The sequence below is a fragment of the Arachis hypogaea genome, unplaced genomic scaffold (genome assembly GCF_003086295.3).
Source record: "Arachis hypogaea cultivar Tifrunner unplaced genomic scaffold, arahy.Tifrunner.gnm2.J5K5 arahy.Tifrunner.gnm2.scaffold_22, whole genome shotgun sequence".
In the NCBI taxonomy this organism is placed as follows: domain Eukaryota; kingdom Viridiplantae; phylum Streptophyta; class Magnoliopsida; order Fabales; family Fabaceae; genus Arachis; species Arachis hypogaea.
Window position 1 is genome coordinate 815,471 of NW_027255450.1, and position 20,283 is coordinate 835,753.

The following is a 20,283-nucleotide window of genomic DNA, read 5'->3' on the forward strand; positions in this document are numbered from 1 at the left end:
TTTTCCATTGCGATATTTATTGATCTGTGTGAGTTTCCCAATTGGCTTTATCTCTTACATTCTTCTTTATGCTTATATGTTGTCATGTGTCTCTACCCTGTTGCATCAGTATTATGTTCACCCATGCTATGAGAGGTTCTCGTTCTCCGGGACGAGTAAGACCGGCATGGGCTACATGAGCCCCCAATAGTTTACCGGATAAATTGAGTTGTCGGGCATTCCCGGCCCACCAAGCGAAACCGGTGGTTTCTTGGTCACGACCGGCTAAAGGGGCCTTACTTATTCAGGGGGGGCTCTCCCCCTTAAACCAATCTTATGGCTTATAGTAGAGTATATTTGAGCATGCAAAATCGGATTGTATGTGAGCTTCCTTTGAGGAGAAGCCAATTGTCTTTTTAGACTACCCATTCAGCCTTAACGCACCAATGGCTAAGAAGGCCGGTCGTAGATCAGGGGACTCATTGTACTGGTTACTGCTATTGCTAGTGTGTTTGCTGTACTGACTTAGTTGGTGTTAGTGGACTGACAGAGCGAGCTGGAAAGGGGCTTGATTCGTTTTTTCCGGGGAAAAAGCAAGCGGATCAATCAAGAGAGCTAGCTTCGGTCTCACGTAGGCAAGGACGGACGAGTGAGGATTGGCCGAGGGGAGTCCATGATGTAGCTGGGTACAAATAAGCAAGTAAAAAAAAGACACGTATAAGCCAGTTACAGAGGAGTAGGCAGAGGACGACGAAGCCAGTGGGGTAGGGACGGATCACATGGTTTGGGGTCAGGGGCTGGAGATTGACGATTGACTGAGCGTGCTTTGGAGTACTCTCTGACGGATTCGCTCTATTATTGCCTCCTATTCTTGAGGGAGTGATCAGGATTAAGACGCGTGGCGATACCCACTATTTTTTTCCCTTTTTTGGTCGTACTCAAATCCGTACGGGGAAAGGACAATTATTCAGCGCACTAAAGTGGATGGGGTTCCATATTCATGAAAAGCCTGAACCATGTTACTCCACCAAGACAACCTATCTTACTAATAAGAATAGGGTTACAAATCAAATTATATAATAAATAATAAAGAGAAAAGGGCTTCCAACGTCTATAAATAGAAGCTGCTTTCTCTATTTTGCAAAGCAAAGGGAGATATGGATCCAGCTACCGCTGAAAGACTTTATCAAATGAATCAAGCAATTGAAAATGTGGAAAATGCTAAGCGCGAAGAGCAGCAAACTCTGGCTCTCTTCTGGGAACACATGCCGGCGATCGATCCCAGTCTCATACGAGATCGTATGCTGGCTATACAGAATAAAATCCAAGCCCTCGAAAACCGAAAGAGGGCCCTCATCCTAGAACGGGAATTTCTGATTGTCGGGGCGGCCTCCAGCATCCGCGGGGAACAAGGCGGAAACAACTAAGAGTCCGTTGTTTTTGCTTTTTACTTTTTTTTTATGTTGTTTGTTAACTATGTTGTAATGTTGTGTTTAGTTGTGTGGCTGGTCTATGTGTGTGTAAGCTTCCTATTGTACTCCCATGTAACAAAATGCTTGTAGTGCTGGAATGAAAAAAATCAGCTTTGTTCTAGTTCATTCTCTTTCCCTGTTTTGTGCATCAATTTTATTTGAATGATTTTTGAAATATCCTTTTTTTCTTATTCATTTCGAACATATACAAGCTAAAACTAAAGCCAACAGGGTGGACGTTTTTATAAATCCTCTAATAGCATAGCAGATAGCTTCCATGCCTCGCTATCCTATCTTTAAAACCGCCACTACGGTGTCGTTAAAGCGCAGTAACGTTAACAAGATACCCGAGACTAACCTAACGATTTCAAGTAGCCGTAGAATAGAACGAAGATCGTAGAGCACTGAAGGCTACGCTTGCTCGAACATCCAACTCAAAGCCCGCCCGCTTGCTTGCGAACAAGAACTACCAGTTTACAGACCAGTTTCGGCTAAAGCCCCCTATCTTGATCTTAAAGTTCCCTTTGGCTAATAATAGTTGATGAAATAACAAAACTCTAACTGGGCAGACCCTTAATCACTTCTAGTGGACTATGCATAGGGCTACCCACGGAGCGGTGAAAAGACAGAATGTATTCCTATTGATTCTAAGGGAGAACGATGGACGGAGTGGAGGATGGAGGCGGATCGGTTGGAACGCGGGCTAGCCCTCTTGGAATCATTATTACTTTGAAGACAAGAAGAAAGCTGCACCTGCCACCGACTATTTCAAGAAAGGAGGATTCATCCCATAGCTTTGTTGGAGTTTGAGGGTTTCTTCCTTCCCCTTATTAGGGCTGGGAGCGGTTAATATATAAAGTTTGATTGCTCGTGAAAGTTCCCTCCACTGGGCTGTCATCAATGTTAGCAGATCGGGTTAAAAAAAGAATACGTAATTAAGTTACCTTTGTCAGGGGCTAAGTTCCTTTAATAGAATCCTCGAGGAAAGAAGAGAAAGAAGTCCTCAGTACCAGACGGGGCACTCTACACTCTAGCCGTCTTTCCTAACGAACCGAACTACCTTGAGACTTTTGTCTATTTCCCGTGGGAGTTTGCTTAACCCGTGAGATCCCCACCAGTCCTTCTTTTCTCATGAAAGTCTAAGTATAATTCGACCTTTTTCATCTTCACTCAATCGCTGTCCCAATTAGAGTATCTATCTACCTATGCCCTCGCTTGTTATGCCTCTTGTCCTCTTGCTTTGTCACCTTCTGACTTTCCTGCTTGACTTTGCTTGTATCGGGTGAAGAGAAGGGGGTGGTAGCATGTCCTTTAGCGAGGCTAGGCACCTTCCTTAAAAGAGGAAGCATCCAATCTTTAGCATCCTAGCCAGGGAAATCCCCGAATCGCGAGTCTGGGGTATATACTTTTTCTTTATCCCCCAGAGAATCCGACAAGAAAGAAGATCAAAGAAAGTACATATGGGCAAGATAAATCTTCCATTTCTAAGAGAATGTCATCAGTAGAAAAAGCAAAGGAGGATTGATGGCATGAACCGGTATGCTCCATCCGCTAATCCGCTCAGGAGGCGGGCAGATGATTTATGTGATTGGGCGGACGTACTTTTTAGTAATTCGAAATTGGAAAGGGCCTGTGAAAAAACCCCCACCGAACAGGACCGGTAGTCTCCATAGGGACTTGGCTCTACCATAAGGGAAAGTAGATAGACGGCTCTACGTCTTCAGGTTCGAAATCTCTCGTCTTTAAATCAGAAATAGGTCCTTCAGAAGATAGTGAATTACTGGCGTGAAGCAAGGGTGCATGGCAGGCTAGCTCTTTAGTTTATCCTGATCCTACGTGACTAGGTCAAAGATGAATAGTGAATACTCCGCCCCGGGGATAGATAGTAGGTAGATTGACCTTTCTTCGGGGATCGGCTTAACCCGTAAGGAAATAGATTTCCACTTTTTCTAAGTGTAATCGACTATTGTTGTCGATCCATTATTTATGAGACCCGAGAAAGGACTGATCATTTGCAGATCATTCATAATTGAGGAATTACATCGTGACAAGAAGATGCTACCTTCTTTTTATGGCGTTCTACTAAAGCAATAGTTTCATTTTGTTCCCAAGGGAACCAGGAACAGCCCATCTTGGAGCTGACCCTACATCCACGGATTTCTATTCCAGATTATATGTAGGTCTTTTCACTAGCTTGAGCCGGGCTGAACCATTCATCCTTCATCCACCGATCACCAAATCGGCTTAGCCGAGACCCAATCCACTTTTTATAGTATAAACGCGTAATGGCACTATGGCAGGCACCAAGATCACTTGTTTTGTACCATGCCAAAGAAGAACTTTGGGCTTGGCCCTAGAGAGCAAAGCAATCAATCATCTTAAACGAACGGCATTTCCGCTTCTATAAACAGTCCATTCAAGGTATAAAGGGAATAGCGTTCAAGGAAACCTATCGTAAGACTCTGTCCGAAAGAACCCGTTCTACCTTTTCCAAAGATTAGAAGGTACTAGTCTCTGACAAGGACAAGTACCTTCTGTAGTGGTGGAACAGAAAAAGGAAGCCGCTTACGAGCTGCTTTCTCTCATACTTCTATTCGAGAGCCGGGGGGCGCAGTAGATGAGGTCTAACTGTCCGTAACTAAGGAGATACCTTTATCCGTTCCGTCAAAGAGATCACCTAATGCAAGCCGTGCAATACAGAGTGATAAGCGCGCAGTATAGCATTGAGGAGGATATATCAATATGCCACCATCTCTCTCAATATGCACTCATGAATGCTCGGTATAGGAAGCACCTATGTTTGTCTTTGGCTTTCCAGACAGACGCGTTAAGCAAGTCAGTCAGTTCAATGGGGTTGATTGGGAGCTCGGTAGCTAAGGAAGTGGGTCAAACCAGGCTGGAGAAAGCGAACGTTACGATCCTGTTGACCTTTCCTAAATTTATTATTCCGGTGGATGCAGACGGTGTTTGAATTTGAAAGGGGAACAAAACAAAGCCCTAATTTCTTAAGAAAAGAAAGATCGTAGCGTGTCTACTATAGATAAAGAGTCTCTGGGAATAGAGTATTCGGTACAACGAGAAGGGGTTTACTATGGTCAGTGCTGTGAAGTGGAACTAATCATGCCTTTACGCCTATCGTGGGCTATTCGAAAGCAAGAAGACAGGATGTTTTCCGACGAAATGCTCTTGATAAGTCTACTCTTTGAAGTGAAAAAAAAAGATATTTACTAATATTTATCTGCCATAGCTAATGTAAGGAAATGAGACGACTCTTTCTTTTTCTATATAATAAAAAGTCCACACCAATCACGAGTTTTTCTCCATTCCTCTCGTATATCGTCGTAACGCCCTTAATACTTGGTTTTGAAAAAGACTTTTCATGTCATTCCCATTTAGGTCCGATTCGGATCCCTCCGTTGTTTTCTTTTCCTCCCGCACCCTTTCCTCGAAATGAGAAAGAAGATGGTACACTCGAATTGTATTATTTAAGTGCTTATTGCTTGCCAAAGATCCTACTTCTACAATTGGTAGGTCACCGGTTTATTCAAATAAGTTGTGTTTTCTGTGGTTTTCCCATGTTACAACTTCCGTACCAATTCGGTCGATCCGGAATGGATCGGTTAAACATTCCATTAGGGAGCCTGGTCTTTACTCTTCTGTGTGGTATTCATTCTCGTTTGGCTCTTGGAATCACATCCAGCAGTGGTTGGAACAGCTCGCAAAATCCAACCACTTCACCTACTTCATTTCCCCCAACCGTTTCTCGTACCTCTATTGAAACTGAATGGTTTCATGTTCTTTCATCGATTGGTTATTCCTCTCCGTTCGTATCTCTTTTTCCAATTGCGGTCTCAATGAGTTTACAAGATTGAATGGCCAATTCTCCTCCGGACCCTCGATTCGATTGTTTTCCAAGAATGTTAAGCCGGGTATGTAAGCCATGTATCTGGGAGGAACTTAAAAGAAGAGAAGGGCTTTCGGTTTTTTGCACCCTGTTTTGGTCTTGCAGCTATTTAGAATTCTTTATTAGAAAGAATTCTATATATGTCCAATCTCTAGTGGTGGTGGAACCAACCAAGATGTATGTCGTCCGACCCGACCTCAGACTCTTTCTTCCCTTAACTTAATAGGGGTTGCTCCTTCTTCTCGTCCACTCGGGAATGAAGCCTTACCCTTCGCTACTAACCTGTTAAATGGAGTTGAGCTGGCTACAAAATCCATTGCTTCAGTGATGGTTGCTTCCTCAAATCAAAGATGGGTGGCAGGGTCTTGAGAAAGAGTCCACTGCTGTCCAGTCATAGTCAGTAGGAGCTGCTCCGGCTCAGCTCGATCCAATTTCAAAATGGCACTCCGGCCTTGTAGTACCTCGCTATCCTCTGTTGGTAAGTAGCCATTCTGAACTGAGCTTGCTTTCTTAACTCTAAAATTAGGTCGAAGTTGGTCCTCAACTCTTCTTCGTTGGAACCCAAATTTGGAAATTCAAGGAGGAAAGACCTGGGAATTGACTCCTACAACCTTAGTCATCAAGGAATGAATTCTCTTATTTATCTTTTTCCACTGGCCTTTCTGTCCTCTTCGCTGTAGCTCGACGGAACTGATAGGGAGGCATGTGGAAGACAAAAACGAAAGGAAGGAAATAGAATAGGATACCCCCTACCCGTACTATGGTCCTCTCGCTTTGCTCGAGCCTACTTCGTACCCTTGCTTCTTCCTTATTAGCGGGCTTCGCCGGACTGACTTCAGGTTATAAAGGAAGGGTTATGACTACCTTGAACTCACTCATTCGGGCGCAATACCCATCCTTCTTGAGCTTCCCATTAACCCAGCGGATTCAAGGATGAGCTAGCCCTCCGGAAGACATATAGGTTTCAAAACCAGTTGCGGAAGAGCAGCTAAGCATCAAAAGATAGGAATAGAATAGCGGATCTTGACTCCTCTGGGCGCTCTAAAGCTAAAGCTCCTCTTCTTGTCTTGAAGGGAATTCACGCACCTTCTCCCTCACTTCAAGCGAAGGCATTCCAGTTCAAAAACTAAGAATTTTCTTAAAGCCTCCATAGCTACTAGAGGAGGGGCTACTAGTCCTCGAAAGCGAAGGGCATAGGTCCTCTAATCTTCCTACTACGTCCTTTCTAGTCTTTCTAAGCCGACTTACTTACAGTACCGACTGACCTACCAAAGCACTCTTTTCCTGCTTCTGTGCGTTAAGATTAACTTCTTAGTTAAGAAGATAATGTTCTGAGAGAAGAAAGGAAGTCAGGGAATGCGCTGGTGCTATAGCCAGAATCGGTTGTGTCAAAATAGGTTGCATCCAGTATACTAGAAGTGGAGTCAGAAGTTGTAGATATTCTCTTCAATGGCTGAATCCGTTGTTCAAATAGCAGCTGCTTGGCTCTTTCCGGTTTCATGAATTGCTTTCATCCAGTGCTATGTTCGCAATAGACGGTGCCGCTGTTGAATCAAGGCACTTGAGTTAGTGGCATATCTATCTTATTCATATGCCTCGAGAAATAGAAATTGATTTTTAATGGAAAGATTCGATGAGAAGTCAACAGAAGCAAGGGACTGATTGACCTAAGGCCTTGAATTGAAGGATGTAGGCAAGCTTTAGCTTGGTTCTTTTCTTGATTGATAGAAGGACGGATTAGAAATAGTATTTTGAACCTTGCTCGCACAAGTGAGATGACTGCCGGTGTGGTAGCGACCGATAAGCACCTTATCTATTAAGTGAGGTGCATCTACTGGGAAAGCGTCCAACTCAACATGTCCGATGCGAGATAATACTGGTCCGCTACTATAGGTGTGTTACTTCCCGTACGAATTAATCCCCATCTGATCTATTGCTCATAATGAAATCAAAGGGCGTAGCAAATGGGGTAGCTATTCCGCTTCGTACGTAGTAAAGAGAAAGGAGAACTCTTCCGTTGGTTACTACCTTAGGTTAAACTCTCCCTGAATAACCTCTATCCTATAGGATAGGAGTTAGATAGGGAGAGTTTTTCGCTCTCGTCCTTCCTTCTTTACCTCCTCCTAGGGTTACTAGCTCATACCCACCTACCAGCTCAAGGAATAGGAAACTACCGGAAAAAGTCTTCCCTCCATCTACTCCTTCTTACCGGAACTCATCCACTCTCAAAGGTTTAGTATCCTGACTTGAATGCCAGTACTCCCTAAGTCAGGGATAAAAAGAAGACGTTACTCCTCATAACAGGAACAAGAGGAACCCCGGATGAGAGTCGAAGAGTCACCTCTTTCTCAAAAGGCTATAGCTGGCATTTAAACAAAAGATATCAGAAATGATTGGTGGGGCCCTTACCGGGGCTTTCAAAAGCTGTTTTCTATAGATTTGGTCAATGAATGAATGCAATTCCCGCTGGAAAAGGAAGGAGGGGGAGCTGAAATGACTTTCTTAGAAAGATTGCGTAATGCTAGATCTCCATCTCACTCTCTTTCGGTCCGAAGCCGATAGGAAGTTAAAGTCGCTGAGGTAAGTTCCGATAGAGCTACGCTCCGGCTATTCCTACAATTTTTTCTTATAGGTTCCTCTTTGAACTCTTAATTAAAGCACTGGAAGAGAATCGCTATCGTCTTTCTAAAGGACGGGGATTTACGTGTATTGCTTATGTCCGATTTGCTGACGCTAGCTTGACTTCACTCACTTCAGAGACAGAAAAAAAGAATAAGAAAGGAGCGTAGCAGCCAGAAAGAGAAAGAAATCCCCTCTTCCGCTTAAGGCACCGAAGTCCCACAGCTAATATCAATAGCAGTTGATTCAAGGGAAGTTCTTTCTAGAGCAGTAAGAGCCTATTCTGTCTTGCTTTCTGATTCAATTCCGCTGCTAGGGTGAGGGAACTCTGCCTATCTCAATCCTTGGAAGCCGGTTTGAGGTTCACCGATTGACCTAATTCCATCAGTAGTTCGAGCCCCCGGATGCATAATATACCGTGCCAGTTGATCCAGATCCTGCAGCTTACCACCCAGTTGGCGTGTGAACACTTTTGAATTAGCATCTGGGCCAGGACCGATTGGTCGGGTGGAAGCAGCATATCCTTAAGAAGTTTCAGCAGCACGCACCTTCCACCCCGAGTGGACAGCTTAACCCCTGTTATCATGAGAAACCGCGTTCCCACCAATCATGGTAAGATGTGACGTTCTGGACCGGGCATGAGAGGATGCGGCGAAGGCATGTAGCGGCATACGTAGGGAATGGAAGCACCTTAGTCGGGGGATAAGAGTCCCGTCCCTTACCGCCCTACTCGCAACTTGGGGGGTGCAACGAGCCTCGCTTTCCATGCTGCTTTCCTAGTTCGTTCGCTTCCATGCCATTTCCATCCGCATTAATAGTTTCAGTTTGATCTCGTTCCGCAAGAGGCGTGCAAACAGGTTTGCGCATGCTGAAGGTTCGGGCGCAACCCTTCTCTACCGCATTTATGGCCCAAAGCCAATACAAAGGATTTCGGTTCCATCTTGCTCGAATCTTACTGTACCCCAGAGGAAAAGGGGATTTTGTGCTGTGAAGGTGGGATCGGTACACACGGATAAGGACTATCATGAGGCTCTATGTACTTCATTCCGTTTACCCCGCCTTCCGAATTCGACATTTCCCATTTTCCATGGAATAAGTAGGATTCAGGTGATAACGGGGATAACCATTGCTGTGGGTGAGGAAGAGATAAAAAATTTTCTACTCTAGGTTTAGGTGATCCTTCCAAATCATAAGCCTTCTCCAGTGCCTGGGTGGGTGCGCGAAATCATCAATTCTAAGTGCTAATAATAGCCCCTACCCTTAAATCAGTAGGGCAAGTCAATTTTACCTTCCCCGCTGGAGGATTCTGTAACCACTAGATTCTTTCGAGGGCTTGGTTTGGAGATAGCTGCAGGTTCTGAAATGCAGACTCCTCACTACGGGGTCGGATGAAGGGATTCGAAAGACAGCATGGATCGGGGAGAGGGGAAATTTGACAGCTCTATTGATCGAGAAAGCTTGGGCGGACCCCCAACCATTAGCACATTCAAAGATTCAGATGACTAATTGGCTGGAGTTGCAGAGGGAGAAAGGTGAATCCGCTCATGATGCGTGGAAAGTAGGGGAAGAGTCTGATTCAAAACCGTCTGCGATAGATCACGTCGAACTGAAGCACTTAAGAAAGAAGCTGATAACTTTTGGTTGATTTGATGCTCATTCTGACACGGTTCATATAAAGTCACAGCACAGACATAACCTGGTTGCTGCTACTAGTCAGGCTCATCAAATGCAAACATGGCTCTTGTTGGCCCCATCTAGAAGGCCCGGCCGTCAACTGCTTATCCTGCAGATGCGGCTGACCTAGATCTAGATGTCCCATCAATAGCGAAGGAAGTGGCTGAACTCGTTCTTTGGGACTTGGACTCTGACTTTCCGTACTCGTCCCTGAACCCAATGGGGAATCCGTCCCTTTCAGCCCCTGAACCTAATGAATCTGTTTGGTACGCTGAGGCTTCTCCTTCCCCTGAAATCGGCCGTAAACAGACACTGCTTGAAGACAAGGGACAAAGACCTCTCTTTCCAATCTCGTAGGAAGTGGAAAGGAAGTAGCTTGTGCTTGGCGTGCTCTAAGCTCCGAAGCTGATGTTCGATTGAATTAACCTCAACAACTCGTGAAAGCAGTTTCACTAATGGCCGAAGTCCTTCTTCGCGCACAGCCAGACCTTCTGCTCGATTGTTTGTTGCGGAAGAAGGCTGGAATCTCTCTCTCCCTAGCCCTAGGATAGAATGTGATCTCTTTCTCTCCACTCCTGGTAGTCGAGTGGCTTATAGCTTATGGGACAAAAGAAAGACAGTCGATTTCTCTTCTATCCTTTCTTGACTCTGCTGACATTCCGCCTTCATCTTTCTTAGGGTTGAAAGAAGAAAGGAGATGTCCTGGTTCTCTCCTATGAAAACACAAAAAAGAAATTCTCGGAAAAACATCTATCTTGTTGAACGGAAATGGTCGAAAATGTCTAATTTTTGGGTCAGACTGTCTCTAGTGTTGTGCGTTCTCGCTATAAGCTGTTGCCTGTCTCTGATAATGGGTTGTGTTGACCTGTTTCATGCAATGCAATGTTGGGTAATCTAAGTTTCTCTCTCGGGGCTCGAGCCCTGTCTGTTTTTTTGATGAAGATGGGCTGCTCCGGCGGTCTGGCCTTGGCCATTGCTGTTCTTTTGAAAGCCATCTTCACTGCCGAGGAAATGCCTCTTTCTCTTTGGATGTTTCCATCTGGGGCTGATGCTGGCTCAGAAGCAAGCGTAAACCAACCGCCGGATAGGAATGGCGCGGGGCCTTCTAATGCGGCCCCCGCTGACTCTCCGCAGGGATCGTTTCCTTCGGTTCCTCCTTGCTTACAACCACTGCCCTCGAACCCTTCCGTCCCCTCTGTACCCTCGCTTCCCTCCGTAGAGGAAAATAATCTTGTTGGGAGGGAGCAGCCGGTTCAACAACTGGCGGAAGCTCGTTTTGATTGGGAGAAATATCAACATGATAAAATAGCGGAACGACTGTCGGTTTTGACCCCTAACCGGGCGCGAGACACAGACACAGTCGATGCCATAATTTTATTGAAAAGAGATATTCTCGATCGCATGGCCCAATTGGATCCCAATCCATTCTGGGCTGAGCAAAGAAATGAATTGGTCGCTAATGGAATATTAAACAAAGGAGCGGAATATACTATTGAAACTCTACAAAAAAAGCTTGAGAAGTTGGAGAAAGATGGGATCAACAGTGCCGTTTTTAAAGATCTTGAAAAGCTACACCCCGATATACATAATGAATGAAATGAACAACAACGATTACTTAAAAATCTGTTTTTCAAATTTAGGGACGATAGAAACTTACGCTAGACAGCCGCTTTACTATATACGAGGACCACCAAGAGTTACAAGGACCTTACTACTTTCTACTTTCTCGTTTGACCCATCATTAATACTTCGACTACTTAGGACTTGATCTTAGGCAACCGGTGACCGCCTCTATGAGGACCTTTGGGCGGAGCTTCCTCGATCAAGAGTGCCAGCCGGGCGGGACTAGAGATGTGGAATCACGTCTTGCGCCATATGTACTGAGGAGAACTCGGGAGACATGGTTTCAAGCCCGGCAACCAGTTCATTCCAATAGGTCAGTTACCTCAATCTAAAGAGGATGCTTGCAGGTCATACTTGTCTTGGTCTTTCTCTTTTGCTTTCTTTGTAGCTGCGGCAGTGGTAAAGAGTTCTAAGATCATCCTTCTTTCCTAGGCCAGGTAGCCTGTGGGCTTGGTATCTGTAATAAGTAGTTATTACCTTCTCTCATTTTTTCCTCTAAGTCGAGTGAAGTTACTTCAGGGATCAGGCACGAACGTAGGAAGAGAAGAGTGGATGCTTTGTTCCTTACTCTAACAAGTAAGCAAGTAAACTACCTTGAAGTCGAGCATCTTCAAACGTACTAAACGATTCGATCTATCACTTAAGTCATTTCGACTTGGAAGAAATCCATACTTGTAGCACTCCTGGTGCAGAATCTCAGAGCTAAGCGAACCGAACCCCCCGTGATCTAACCTTAACCTCTTTCATCTATACGAGGTATCACTATCGTCCTCGTTCGGCTTACAGTAAGCTGGCTGCTATATAAATAGAATGACGACCCCTCGATTTAGGGCTGTGGTAGGTGCCTAAGACCATCGCCGTACCTTACCAGATCCGGGCTCTAGGTGTGATGTAGATGAAGTAAGAAGAAGCAAGCAGTCAGGGGCGATCCGGACCAGGACTAATAGCCATTCATTTTAAGGCAAGTAGTTGAGTTAGTAGCCAAACTTAATCTAAATAAGGTAGGGGGAAAGTCTCAAATTCCTAGTCATACTTTTCTGAAGGAAGTAAACAACCTTTCACCTGTCTAATTCTCTTTTGCTTTGGGACTTAGCCTAGTTGCCCCGCTTCCTTCACTCGACTAAGCAACGAATTCTTATCCCAAACCTGTCTCGAGGATAGGCCCAATGCGGTATCAGAATAGAATAGGGGCATCGAGCCCTTCCTACTTCATGGGTAGCAGAGCAGCCAATTGAGAAGGTGAATCAAACCCTACGAAACAAGAGACGGAAGAAGGAACGCAGTGGATGCCACTGAAGCCAATACAAGACAGGATCAGCATATGGCTGGCTACTTCTGAACCTTGACCTTCGCTTCCCGCTGATCCCAACGTGTGATAGATTGATTCTAGTAATGAAACTCCCATCCGACTGGATCTTTCTCTCTCCATGGGATGAAGTCTAGTGTTCTAGGTCTTTTGGATTGGGCTGTGATCCCTATCTTTTTATAGAGTCTCTTTCATCTAATGGAATGTGTTCAGTATCTCTCTCAGGTTTGAATCTTTTCCTTTTTCATTTATCTGGTGAATCTATTCCCTGGCATGCCTTTGGCAAAGTCAAGTGATGTGGAAAAGTAGCGCTGGACATTTTCTGAGCTCTATGTCTGGTCGAGGGTGAGAACTCGTGCTGTTCACAATCCCTATCATCCAATCTCTGAGATCAGGAAGTGGCCGGGAAGCTTTCCATTCCCGTACGGAAGATGAAAGACGAACCTCTGGTCTAGTGGTTGGTAGATTTCCTTGTTGCTGGAATCCAATGCTTTAGTAATTGAATCACCGGCAGGAATGCTAAAGTCTTCATAGTCGGGTTAAGTGTTAGCTGGAAGCTAGTCTATCTACTTTCCCGTGTAAGACCAAGAGTTTGGCTTCTTGCAGCTAGCTGCTCTTTCAGAGGAAGGACGCATAACTCAACATAGAACAACTAGCTCGGGCTCTTCCTCTTTCCGGAACTTCTGTAACTGCTAAATCAATTCTTAACTTAAGGGCCCTCAAAGAAACTACCTTTGACTCAAGTCCCGGGGTTTAGGAGTTGATTAGCCGAGTCACTCCAGCGGTCTCTCCATTTAATGGCATCCAACACTAAAGGCAGTTATCACCTTCTGCAGAGGTCAGAGGACTAGCGCTCCACTCCTACTTAGTCTTTATCTTCATAAAAGAGGGTTTAGGAAGCCTTGAAGGCTTGGGTCAAATATTTGCTTTCTTTCTTAGGCGCCTGCTTTCCGATAGACGAGTTCATTGAGCAATGGCGCACAAATCAATAAGAGTTGATGCTTTAACTAGACTATTTCGCCCGTAACACATGCAATAGAAAGACTCCTCTAAGGGCACTAGCTCTAACAAGAGAAATCTATCCCAAATCGACCTCCGCTTTCCAGGTTATAGAATAGATTCTATGGGATGATTGGGGCCTTTCGGGAACTCCTATACCTTTCGGTAACTCAATATCTATAGTGGACTTTCTAGTCCCAGAATGAATTCCTTAGGGGGTTTCGTATTAAATAGAAGTCAGAATCTCTAGCTCCGCACTCCTGACTACTCTCGTTTATCATTATCTAGAACTTACCGATCCAAGGTTGCTCCCACCTATCGGCTCACTAGGGCTTTTACAAGGACATGGGATTTCTTCGCCCCAATCCTACCGCCAAACAAACCGGTGTGGTTGGTAGATTTCGCCTGATCATTGCCTAGATTGACTTCTTTCAAAGCCATGCATCTTACCAGAGACGAGAGTTCAACTTGGCATCGAGCCGAGCTAGGAGTTACTTTTCCTCAACTATGGTAATGGTAGTAGAAGGCAGCGCCCCTTACTGCTCTCTTGGGCTTCCTTCGCAAAGGGGTTCTGTCGAGAACAAGAAAAGGAATATCTTAGCGTGATACTCGGGGAGTACTTGAAAGCAATGAATAGCTCTCTAAGGCTGCAAGCAAGATGGATACGGAAACCCTGCAAATGAGTCAAGAAGGCCTGTCAATTCAGCAAGAGCATCGGTCCTATCGTTTTCCCTTTGACTTTACTAGTGGGGCTTGCTGCAGATAGACCCCTTCCTAACCTAAAGAGCAACTTTCTTTCCCGATCTCAATGAAAAAAGGTACTGATCTAATCGGGAAAGCCGGATCAGACAAGGAAGAAGGAAGAGTTTGCGAAAGAGTTGCAGATTCAATTCTGTCAAATCCTATACAAAAGGCTTGCTCCATGGAATACGGGAAAGTCAAGATGCAACTATCCCTAAAATAAATGGCTGTATACAGTGCGATATGGCTTAGCTTCTCTTAGCTCTAGGAAAGAAATAGCAGTTGTCTGGTCGGAAAGAATGAAAGAAAAGTACACCTTAAAAGTGAAATGACGAAATTCAATTTGTCGATTCAAAAGCTGTAAATGAAAAACTATCAATATAGGCTCAGCTGTGTCACTATTGAAAGTTAAGCCGAAGGAAAGAATCCGAGGGGAAGAGCCTTTCAGTCTAAGGGGATGGCCTACTGTCCTTTATCTCTACACCGAACCGGGTTACAAAACAACCTTTCCATCTTCATTGACCGAGTAGCTGGACAAAGAACAAAGGAAGGGTACCATCCCCCTTTGGAGAAACCTTTCTTTTGTTCAAGGTTTTCCTATGTAGGTAGTTTGTTTTTTACTATCATGGAATGGGGAGAGAAAGAGAAGATCAAGAGTTTCGAAAAGCACGCAAGTCTGAAAGCAATCGAAGTTCTAACTTTTCCCGTGGAAGGACAGGAAAGAGGAAAGCCTCAGAGGAGAGAGTGATTCAGCTGCTAACAAGCGCTGGTTTTTCCTGGAATGAAGGGTTATTCGGGAAACGTCTGTTGATGAGGAGGTGTTACATAGTAAAAAAGGAAACCAGGGCTCCGTTCGAAGAGACGAAGTTTTGTCCTTCTCCCTCACATGCTCCTTCCCATGAGCTACTCGGTTGGCTTCGTGAACGAGAACGCCGATCACCCTCACGCGGGAAGATGAACATTTAAAGGGCTGAAAGGGTAGCGACGGGATGTAGATGTTGATTTTGGGGGTCGCGTACTGTAGTTATAATGCCTTCGACACACACGGTTGAGGCTTCTACTTTTCTTTGGTCCCAGCATGACCGACCGAGTGTAACGACCGCAGAAGGTACGGCCGAAGAATTCATCTCCAAGTCAACAGCATGTCGGGCAGGTCAAAGGCTCAAATCCGGGGAGAATCGAGAGGAACCTAAGCGAGGCCGAAAAATTGATATTACGCAATCCTTACTGTCCATCTTTCTTTATCCGCCAACCCCCGGCCCCCAATAGAATATGGGATATTTTATGCCTCGTGAAAGTAATGACTGGCAAAGCCATACTCCGTAATATCCAAAAAAATATCATTTAACGTAGACCCGCCGGATCCCCAATGAATGACCTGCTCTACTCTTTTTGAATATGTCTAGTTTTCCGGCAGGGAAAATCATGTGTTACCGTAAGTTTTTTGACACTTTCGGTGACAGCATTCAAAAGTGTATCCACAGCGTTCGTTTTGCTCCAGGGGATCGTAGTTCAAATTCGTATGGGGAGCGGGGGAGGTTTAGATAAGAGGGAGGGGGACTGCGAACGCATTAAGAAAGCAAGCCCATGAAGCGCCAGGGAACCATGCATTCCTCCCGGGCTGGGCTCAGGGACAGCAATCAGCCGCTTCCCCTGTAGTCGTTAGCTCGTTCTTGACAGATCCGATCGGGTGTTCATAATCTGGAGTAAAAGGATTCGAACCTTTGCATGCTGGTACCAAAAACCGATGCCTTACCACTTGGCTATACTCCATACGGCCTTTTTTTGGACGGTAGAACGAACGGGGAGCCCTTGAACCTTGAAGTAGGGCTCGAAGAACGAGCCGTGCAAGAACGCGGGGATATAGCAAGTAAGCAGCAAGTTCTCCCTTCACGGACCGACTACAACAAGCTCGCGACTCTAATCTAATAGAAACAGATGGTAAGCTCTCTGCTCTATTTGCTTGCAATGCGTTTACCTATCAAAGTTGGCGAACGCTTCTGTAACCTTAGACTCGTTACGCTGTTCGCCGACTTACTTAAAGACTCGTTGGCTCCGCGTCCACCGAAAGTCGGTAACCTTCGTCAGCATTTGGTACTCTCTCGACAGCTTCAATAGTTCACTTAAAGCCTTTGGTGTAATGAACCGCAAGCCCTTCAGAAAGAAATAAAAAAAAGGCTTGGTTGCGGGAACCGACGGTGACGAAGGTTACCGGGCCGATGCGGCCGGTTACCGGGAACCGCAAGGTTGCAAGGTTCCCGGGAAACGACCTTCCCTTTGTTTGTAAAGTAGGCCTTTTTTTTGATAAAGAGAGTTGACATAAAATGGATCACGGAAGAAGACGTATCTGATGAATGATTCAATCCCCTCTCACCCACACTCTTCTATGGAAGGGGTTCCCCTTCTTCTATGTGAGGTGGGGCGTACGTAAGAGCGGAACCTAGATAGAACGCGGAGCGCCGGCCGCCGATACAGTTACCATGCTTACCAGCTCTTACCGTTGCCGCCTATAGATATAGATGGAAGGTAGCTTGCTTCTCTTCTCCTAGGCGGCTACCCGCACATGTTATTCGCGAAGAAAAGGCTGCGAGCGGTTCTTCGCTTAGTAGAGCTACCGGCCGCCGGTTACTTTCTGAGGGGCTCCGCAGGAGAAAAAGAGGGTCCCCCTTACTCTTCTCTCTTAAAGCTTGCTTTAGAAAGCTCGGCGAGAAAGGGTTGGTTAAGAACCTTTAACTGTAAACCATATTAAAGTCACTCAATGGAAAGGTTCGCCTTTGGAATGAAGATGGATGAGCAGAGGTTTGAAGCCGCTCGACCAACAACGTAAAGGAAGGGGTGATGTTAGAGTAAGGGGGCGCGAAAGCCTACTTTAGAGAAAGGCTAACGACGCGCATCCGCTGGGAGAGAGAGGAAAGCCTGGAATTGAGGAAATTCGGGGGAAACATGGAATCGGTCGCTATACTGGGGGTGAGACATGACCGCGACTTAAGATTCAAGTACCGTTGAAAAGACTAAAGGAACGGGGGGAATTACTACCTGTAATAAAGCACAGGCTAATACGAGCCGACCAGAACTTAGATTACCAGATCCTGGACACAATCTTCCTAGAGATGGAGAGCCCCTTGCCCCGCCTTTTCTAGCCTCTCCTTTTTGCTTACCTAGCTCTTGTCTTAGTGACTCTTCTTCTTTTCTAGGTTTTTTTCTGAGTGTTAAAACAGTAGATTTGGCATTTGCCAATGAATTGAATTGGATCCGCCCCGATTCGATCAATAATGGGATTCTTGGCTATAAGAAAGGTTCTGTGACATGGACGCCCAGCCCAACAAAACTCGGTCGGTTGGCCTACCTAACAGATGATAAGATTCTCGATCGATTTGATCGAATTTTGAAAAGTATTTCTCATTATTAATAACAGTGGAGCTTTCGATCAAGATGTTCTCGCCTCCCCCGTTTGGGCTCTCGCTCGAATCGGAACCTTTATGCGTTGGTAGGCTTTCGACTCAATCGAATTACCTATCGGGCGCCAATAAAAGAAAAAGTTTTCGCCTTTCTGAATTCATGCTCATCATCTGATGCAGAACTTTTTTCATAACCACCATCCATCCCCAATCACATTCCACATCCCACTTCAAACTTATCGATTCCTCGGGTAGGGTAGCCCCCTCTAGAAAGGCATTCCAGCTTCAGAGGCAGGTGAGCGGGGTCAGGAAGGAGTTTGACTGCTGGGATGGGGTCGGATCCTACTCGAAGCACTCCACCACGAATAAGAATCTTCGGGTTGGATAGGCAGTAGAGATAGGAACTCCTATCTGTAGGGCGGGCTTTCAAGACAAGACAGAGATGCACAACTCCATCTGGCTTGAAGACCTCGTGGGGAAAGATAAGAATCCCTTATTTAAAGGTAAGGACTGAAGGGAATAAAAAAGAAATAGACAAAATCCGACGGGACTCTACGTCTGGGTCTTATTCCATCTTAAACTCGGATTAGGAAGAGTGCCCTTGAACTACAGAAAAATCATAAAAAAAAAAAAAGAAATGGATTCTCCTTACTCTAACAAGTAAGCAAGTAAACTACCTGCCGGCGAGAAAAATGAAAAAAGGCAAGGGGGAGATAGGGAAGAGGAGATTAAGGATAGTCACTCCGCTCCATAGATAGTGAACACAGATTCTTGTTTCATTTTCAATTCCTTCCTTTCGGGTCGAAAACGCGGGCTGCTGGTGGGGCTGTGCCCATTCTTTCTCCCTCTTCTTCCGCTTTACAACCAGAATAAGGAACCTTTAAATTAACCAACCCTACCTGTCGATGAAAAAAAATAGGAAGAGGGCTTGACCGAATAGGGCAAGGAGTGACAGCTAGCGGATCTGAATTCTATGGAATGTCCTACTCCTGCTGTACGATGGAGGGCTTTCCGATCAACCAATCCCCTCTTATTTTAGGGACATCCCTTTGTTAGGTAGGGCCAGGGATCACTAATTAGTCGAATGAGCCCATCCCTCTTATCATTTATTGGTCGATCCGGCTGGCGGCTCCTGCATCCATCTCCTGCGTCTCCATGGGGCCCATCATACAAGTTTGTTGCTACTAGTCGAATCAATAATCAATAGAAGTCCCAATAGAAGTTTACTGACCTGGCTCTTCAATCGACGATCTACTGTTCCCTCTTAGTTGCGGATGCCCATGCTTTGATTCGAAAGCCCTAGCCAGTGATGAATCCCCAGTAAGATCGGAGTCTTTCATTCCTCCTCCCTTCAGTCCAGTTGGAACCCGTCCCAGCAACGCCTACTGCAAGGTGAGGCTCCGCCCTTCCCCTAGAATCCACTCCGGGTCGGAGGAGCTGCTAGTCCAACTTCTTGAGCAGCCGAGATATTGAACAACGAACATTTGAGCAAGCTACCTTGCCTCACCCTGAGATGAGAGGGAAGGTCGATTTGACTCGAATCCTGGATCTGATCTTGAATCCTACACCGGTTAATGATGCGATGGGAGAAGTTTTTTTTTCATCAATGCTGGCCCAGTCGAGGCTCGTCCATGACCAATACCAATGGACAAACCTCTGATCTGCCCCTAGCTCTATAATCCACCCGTCTTCCCCAGTCCCTGAAAGCCCTCCTATCCTTGGCCTAGCCCTCTATCTCAACTCGAGTCTTAAGTTCAGCGGCTTTCATCGTTGACGAACACCTGCGCTAATAAGACAAAGAAGTGGGGAGTCTTCATAAAACGAAAAGCTTTCAGTCCTTGAATGAAAAAGTAACAACGAATTCGTGGAATGAGGGATCAAGAAACGGATAGGGAGGGGAATGGCCTTTCCATTTTTGGTGGACCTTCCCTTGAATTGAACCGGTCACGGAGCTCTCAATTGAGTTGTTTAGGTGATGGAATTCCATCTCTAGTTGGGTTCGAAGGTTATAAAATGTGGTGCGGGTTCATCTCTCTCGACCAGTTCAGGTTCAAGGGGAGGGCGATCGAGGGGACCCAGACTTAAGATCTCTTTCTTCTCTATGGCGGGAGGTTTCTTTCGTATCAAGAGTGTGTGTGTTGGGGAGGCCAGGGAAAGACGGATTGGATCGAGAGGCGATGCCTACTCTACTCGTTACCACTAAACGACGAAGCCAAGAGCGGAAGGAGGGACTTGAACCCTCAACCTCAGCCTTGGCAAGGCTATGCTCTACCATTAAGCTATTTCCGCCAGCGGGGCAACATCAAGCAGCGAAGCACTACTGAGCAATTCACGTATCACTTGAAACGGACGACTTCTGTTTTTCCGCCGGACCACACTCCTCCGATCGAGCTACGAGCACGAGTAGGTAGGCGGCTAGCTAGGGGGGAGGGGCGGCTGGGCTGGGCTGCCTTTTCAATCAATCTCCGCCGCCTTAGACAAATGGGGCCGCTATTGGTGCGAGTTGTAAGGAGTCTTGGTCTCGAGTCGAGCTGGGGCGTCATTTCATTCTCGTAACGGGAGTGAGTG

At 45.7% G+C, this 20,283-nt stretch overlaps 1 non-coding gene across 1 annotated transcript; it reads right to left on the reverse strand.

Annotated features, from left to right (window-relative positions):
- Positions 1-19,932: 19,932 nt before the first annotated feature.
- Positions 19,933-20,004, reverse strand: TRNAG-GCC (transfer RNA glycine (anticodon GCC)). Its single transcript has one exon. It is a non-coding gene; the product is annotated as a tRNA-Gly (tRNA).
- Between the last annotated feature and the right edge of the window lie 279 nt (positions 20,005-20,283).